Raw genomic sequence first — 6,727 nt, 5'->3', positions numbered from 1 at the left:
TCAATAAATCTACTTCTTACCTATCATTTTGTCTCTCACTGAATTCTTTCTGTGATGAGACATAAAGAACCTGAGCTTCATTAAGTCCTTAGACCAGGTGTGTGATTTCAATTAAAAGACAGTGGGTTCAAGTCCTAATCTGGGTTTTGGTTGGGTTCGAGTCCCAGGCCGTGGTTTCAAGTCCCATCTGAAGTATGCAGTTTCACTGATAACTGTCATTCTACCTTCTGTTTCTATGAGTTTGACTCTTTTAAATACCTTATATAAGTGGAATCAGAAAGTATTTGTCTTTTTGTGACTAGCTTATTTCACTTAGCATTATGTCCTCAAGGTTCACCTATATTGTAGCATGTGACAAGATATCCTTTTTTAAGGATGAATAATATTCCATTGTGTGTATATGTCTCATTTTGTTTATCTGTTGATTATTTCATTATTTTTCATACTATTATAAATAGAATTGATTTCTTAATTTCCTTTTCTGATTGTTCATTATTAGTGTACAGAAACACAACTGATTTTTATGTGCTGATTTTGTATCCTGCAACTTTGCTGAATGTATTTATTAGTTCTAATGGGTTCTTTATGGCATCTTTAGAGTTTTCTACATAGAAGGTCATGTCATCTGTGAACAGAGACAACTTTACTTCTTCCTTTCCAACATGGATGACTTTTTTTCCTTTTTCTTGACTAATTGCTCTGACCAGGACTCCAACACTATGTTGAATACAAGTGGCAAGAGTGAGCATCATTGTCTTGTTTCTGATCCTAGAGGAAAAGTTTTCAGTCTTTTACCATTGAATATGATGTTACCTGTAGGTTTTTATACATGGTCCATTCCTTTATTTTTAACCTATTTGTGCTTTTATATTTATTTATTTAGTTTTTAACATCTTTATTGGAGTATAATTGCTTTACAATGGTGTGTTACTTTCTGCTTTATAACAAAGTGAATCAGCTATACACATACATATATCCCCATATCTCCTCCCTCTTGCATCTCCCTCCCATCCTCCCTATCCCACCCCTCTAGGTGGTCACAAAGCACCGAGGTGATCTTATATTTAAAATAACTTTTTTTGTAGACAACATATAGTTGGGTGGTGGTTTTTTATCCATTCTGGTAGTCTCTGTCTTTTACTTGTATATTTAGACAATTCACATTTAAAGTGACTATTGAGATAGTTTGATTAATGTCTACTATATGTCTAACTTTTCTATTTGTTACACTTGCTCTTCATTTCTTTTTTTGTTTTCCACTTTTTCTGCCTTTCATGATTTTAGCTGAGCATTTTATATAATTCCATTTTATCTCCTCTATTAGCCTGAAAAAAGTTCTCTCTGGATATAGGATTCTGGGTAGAATTTTCTTTTTTTTCAGCACTTGAAAAATATTGTGCCACTCCTTTCTGACCTGCATTATTTTAGAAAACGGCTGTCATTCTAATTTTTTCCTTATGTGTAAGGTGTCATTTTTTCCTCTGACATTCAAGAGTTTTCGTCTTTAATTTTCAGAAGTTTAATTCTGGTGTGTCTTAGCATGGATTTTGTTGGGTTTATTCTTTGGGGGGTTTGTTCAGCTTCTTTCATATGTGAGTTTATATCTCTTGCCAAATTTGGGAAGTTTTCAGTTACTATTTCTTCAGTTCCTTTTTCAGCCATGCTCTTCTTCTCCCTCCTTTGGAAACTCTGGTGTCACAAATGTTAAATCTTTTGTTATAGTCTCATAGATATCTGAGCCTCTGTGCAATTATTTTCACTTTATTTTCTTTCAATCTATTGTTTAGATTGAGCATTTTCTATTGTTCTATCTTTACTTATTCTCTCTGTTCCTTCCATTCTGCCATTGATCCCATACACTGAGATTTTCACATTTTCCAGTTCTAAAATTTGCATTTAGTTATTTTTTATATTTCCTATTTCTTTGCTGATACTTTCTATTTTTCTCTATTAAATAAATCATAATGAATTCATAATTGCTCTTTGAAGCATTTTTATCTGGCTGCTTTAAAATATTTCTCAGGTAATTCTAAAATTTCTGTCTTTTTGGTGTTGACTTGTGTTGATTGTATTTTCATTCAGTTTGAGCTCTTTCTGGTTCTTCTTGGTATGATGAGTAATTTTTTACTGAAAATTATGAAACTCAGGATATTATTATTTTTTTAATTTAGTTGGATTTTTCTGACACTGCTCTGGCAGGAGGAGTAGGGACAGTACCTTTTTATAACCAGATGGGAAAAGAAGTCTAAGTTCCCCTCTCAGCCTCCACTGACACCTGTGCATTGAGGACTCCTCATTACTGCTGAGTGGGGTGGGAGTTCCAGCTCCCTATGTGGTCTCCATTGACACTGAAGTAGGAGTAGCTTCATTACCACTGGGCTATAGTGAAAGTCCTGACTCTCCACTATTCCTGCTTTGACACCTCCGAATGGGAAGAAAAGGGGAGCCTCATAACTGCTGGGTGGCATGCAAGTCCATGTTTCCCACATGGTGTGCACTGGTACCACAGGAATTAGATCTTATTACCTGCTAGCAGGTATGAAGTCCCATATCCCTACCTGGCCTTCCCTGACACCACCTCTTTGGAGGTAGTGTTGGGATACCTCTTTACAGCCTCATGATGGTGGAAGTCTAGGTTCCCCACTAGGACTTTGAAGGCATGGGTGGGGATAACAGCCATAATTTTTTCCATGTTTTTTGGCTGGAGTAGAGCAGTTACTGCTTAAATTCCTTCTATCTTGCTTGGCTGCTCTTGTCTGGGACCTTTGTTGGGACTTTTTTGGTCTACACCCATTTTTATTTCCAGGTCACCAGCTTCTTCATCTCCAAGTCTGGGATATATGAGGCCAAAGGAAAACTCAGAGAACTCATCATCATGTTATTCATTAGGTCCAGCAGTCCCTAGCCAGTCTACCTTCCTCACTTTATGTTTCTGAGGCTTCTTGTGTTTGTTTTATATATAATTTTCAGGGATTAGTTATACCTTGAAAGGAGAATAGAGATAAGTACATCTATTCCATCTTCCCAGAAGTGGAAGAACCACTTTTGCCCATTTTTAAACATTGGTGTTTTTTTTTATTATTGAGTTGTGAGAATTCTTTATATTTTCTGGATAAGTGTCCTTTTTTCATTGCAAATTTTTTCATTCTATCTCTGGCTTACCTTCGAGTTTTCTTAAGGGTATCTTTTGAAGAGTGAATGGTTTTAAGTGTGATAAAGTTCAATATATGATTTTAGTGTTTTTTGTGTCATAGTTAAGAAAATTTCCCAAGGTAATTAAGATTTCATTTTAGGTTTTCTTCCAAAAGTTCATTGTAGATCTTATATTTTGGTCTATAATCCATTTTGTGTTATGATCCATTTTTATGTATTTGATCTGATATGAGGTAAAGTTTGAAGATCTCCCCTGCCCCATGAGGATATCCAATTCTTCCAGCACCTTTTGTGAGAAATTAAGTAGCCATACATATGGGGTCTATCTGGACTCTGTTCTGTTCCACTCTTCTTTGTATCTGTCTTTAGGTCAGTACCATGCCATTTTGATTCCTAAAGCTTTATAATAAGTCTGGAAATCAGGTAATGAAAGTCCTCTCCATTTGTTCTTTTCTTCAAATAATTTTGGTTCTTTTAGGCACTTTGCATTTTGAGATGAGCTTTTTTTTAACTCAAAAATATTTTTTTTCTAGTAAGAAATATGTAACACAAAATTTGCCTTTTAACCATTTTTAAGTGTACAGTTCAGTGTCATCAAGTATATTATAATGTTATACAACCATCACCACTAATCTATTAAGTCAGTTTGTCTATTTCCACAAATAAAGCCTGTGGATTTTGATTGTGATTGCATTGAATCTGTAGGTCAATTTGGGAAGAAATTGATGTCCTAATAATATTGTCTTCCAGTGCATGAGCCTGGTATATCATTCTATTTATTTTTGTCAGCAATATTTTGTACTTTTCAGGACACAGGTTTTGCACATCATTTGTCAATTTTGTCCTTAAGTTTTTACATATACTTTGATATTGTAAATGGTATCATTTTTTAAATTTCATTTTGATTGTTTATTATAAATATATGGAAATATATTGATTTTGCCACATGATCTTGTACCCTGCAACTTTGCTAAACTCATTTATTTGTTCTAATAGTTTTTTGGTAGATTCCTTAGGATTGCCTGCATAGATGATCATGCCATTTGCCAATAACAACAGTTTACCTCTTCTTTTTCAATTTGGATGCTTTTTATTTCTTTTTCTTGTCTTCTTGTGCTGGCTAAGACCTCCAACAAAATGAATAGAAGTGACGAGAGAGAACATCCTGTTTGATTCCTTATTTGGGGAAGGAAGTATTCAGCCTTTCACTATTAAGTATGATATTAATTATATGAGGGGGGGTTGTAGCTGCCCTTTTTCAGATTGAGAAATTTCCTTTATTATAATTTTGCTGAGAGGTTTTTTTAAAATCATAACTAGATGATTCTGTTAAATGATTTTTTTATACATTCATCAAAATGATTGTGTTTTTCTTACTTAATTTGTTAATAAATCATACATTTTTTATTTTCAAATGTTTGCATTTCTGGCATAAGAATGTATTGATTTTTGAAAAAGATATAGAAGCCATGCTTTGCAGGGAGGAGATTAGATGGGAAAAGCTACTCTTCAAATGAGATCTTCCTTTTTCAATTAGCATGATGCTATCCAGGAGTGACAGAAGAGAACTAGCAGCACTTAAACAACTGCTGCAAACTGAGCACTGTTTCTGTAATAGGAAGCAGAGTTCAGGTAGTGATTAGAAATATGTGAAATAATGTTAGATGGAAGTCAGTTGATCATTGGAGTCTCTAGGACCAAAACAGATGAGCAACTCTAAGGCTGTTCTTGCTCTGTATGATTGATCATGCTATGAGTCTTGCAAAAAAGACTTACTTTAGTCACCATGAAAAGAATCACAGCCCATTACTAAGTTCCTAGGCCTGAATCAATTCATAGATCCAGAGCCTCTGGAATAAAGGGGAAATCAGGAAACGTTGAGTATGAATATTGAAATAACACAAATGTGTACTGGAAATCTCCCTCCTTACCATGGCCAGTGGGACTAGAGGCCAGTGTAACTGATCATTAAGGAAATGAAAATACTAAGACCATTCAGAAATGACTGGACTCCAGCTGTAAGCTAGTACTAATTCCTGCAGACTCAGAATATACCATGATCCACCGATCAGAGTGCAGACTTATACTATTTTCTTCCCATCTCTATACATTTGGACTTTGTTAATTTAGAGGTTTTAGAATTTAAGAGAAAAAAGCTTCTACCTGGGGGTTGCAACAATGTTTACATTGAAATAAAAGTTGCAAATTCCACATAATTAGTTTGAATTCTTCATGTCACTGGATAAACTACCAAAAAACAGTTGTGTTGGTTGGGGTGATTGATCCTAATTGTCCAGAGGAAATAAGGGGCCTGCTACACAACAGGAATAAGAAGGAATATTTCTAGAACCAAGGACCTTGAAGGAGACCCCTGACCAATACTCCACTATGGGAATGTAGATCCAGGTACATAAAGAGATTCCATGATTCTTCCTCCTTCCTCCCCTACAGCTACCAATGGGGGCATACATGGCCTAAGCCTAACTAACCTAAAATCTCTCCCCTCTCTCTTTCTCTCCTTCTCTCTCCCTGTCATCTTTTACTGGAAAGACACTTGGATGAAAGAAAGAAATTGTTGGCACTCAGTCATTTAAGCTGTGCTACCCTGCAGAGGAAACCACTAGCTGCCCACTAATATCCATGTGACCATCTTCCACAGCAATGAATTTAAATATGGGAAGTAGCAACCCAGCTAAGAACCATATTTCCCAGCCCCCACATGGTGCCAAGTGACTAAGCTCTCATAAATAGAATGAGCAGAACAATTCCTGCCTCACATATTAAGAAAAAAAAATCCCCAGCCCTGAACTCTTATTTTTCCCTTTCTGATGACAGGAATGACAGTAAGCAGAGGGACCTTAGAGGCCATATGTTTAAAACAGAAGCGTTATCATGAACCTGGATCCTTGAATATCTGCACAGAGCAAGGCTTCACCAACATTGGACCACACATCTTGAACTGTAAGTTGAAAAAAGAAATAAATTTATTTGTTCTTACAGCCACTGAATTGGAGAGTCTCTGTTACAATCTTGATACATACTCTAATGGTCAATTAATTTGTTTTGATCTCAGTCTGATGTTCAGTCTTTCTGTCAATTCAGTGATCTCTATAACTAATATAGTAATTACAATTTTAAATACCCTTGGGGAAATAGATACTGTTATCTGACTCCAGCCATTGCGTTAGCTGAAAAATTTTAGATGAGAGTCCCCTGAAAGCAGCATTCTCTTGAAGGGGATGCAAGTTATGGCAGAGACCCCTGGTCATTGCCAATATCTGTTCTTCCCTTCTCCCATAATAAGAGTTCAACCACTTGTAGCTGATGACGTGGCTATCCAGCTTCCCTTGAAACTAGAAATGGCCATACGATTAAGTTCTAGCCAATGGGATGTAAATAGAAGTGATACGTGCAGCTTTCAGATCGCACTCTTAAAAGGTGGGGGATGCCCTCCCCTTACTCTGTCTGGAGTACAGATACGGTGTGTGACATCCTATACTAGAAGATGAGGGCAACACAGTAGACACAGAAGAAAAACAATACAGAAGCAGCCTGGGTCCCTGACACCATGGAC

Source organism: Balaenoptera physalus (genome assembly GCF_965194825.1).
Source record: "Balaenoptera physalus genome assembly, chromosome: 19".
NCBI classification, from domain to species: Eukaryota; Metazoa; Chordata; class Mammalia; order Artiodactyla; family Balaenopteridae; genus Balaenoptera; species Balaenoptera physalus.
This window is presented reverse-complemented; position numbering follows the sequence as displayed.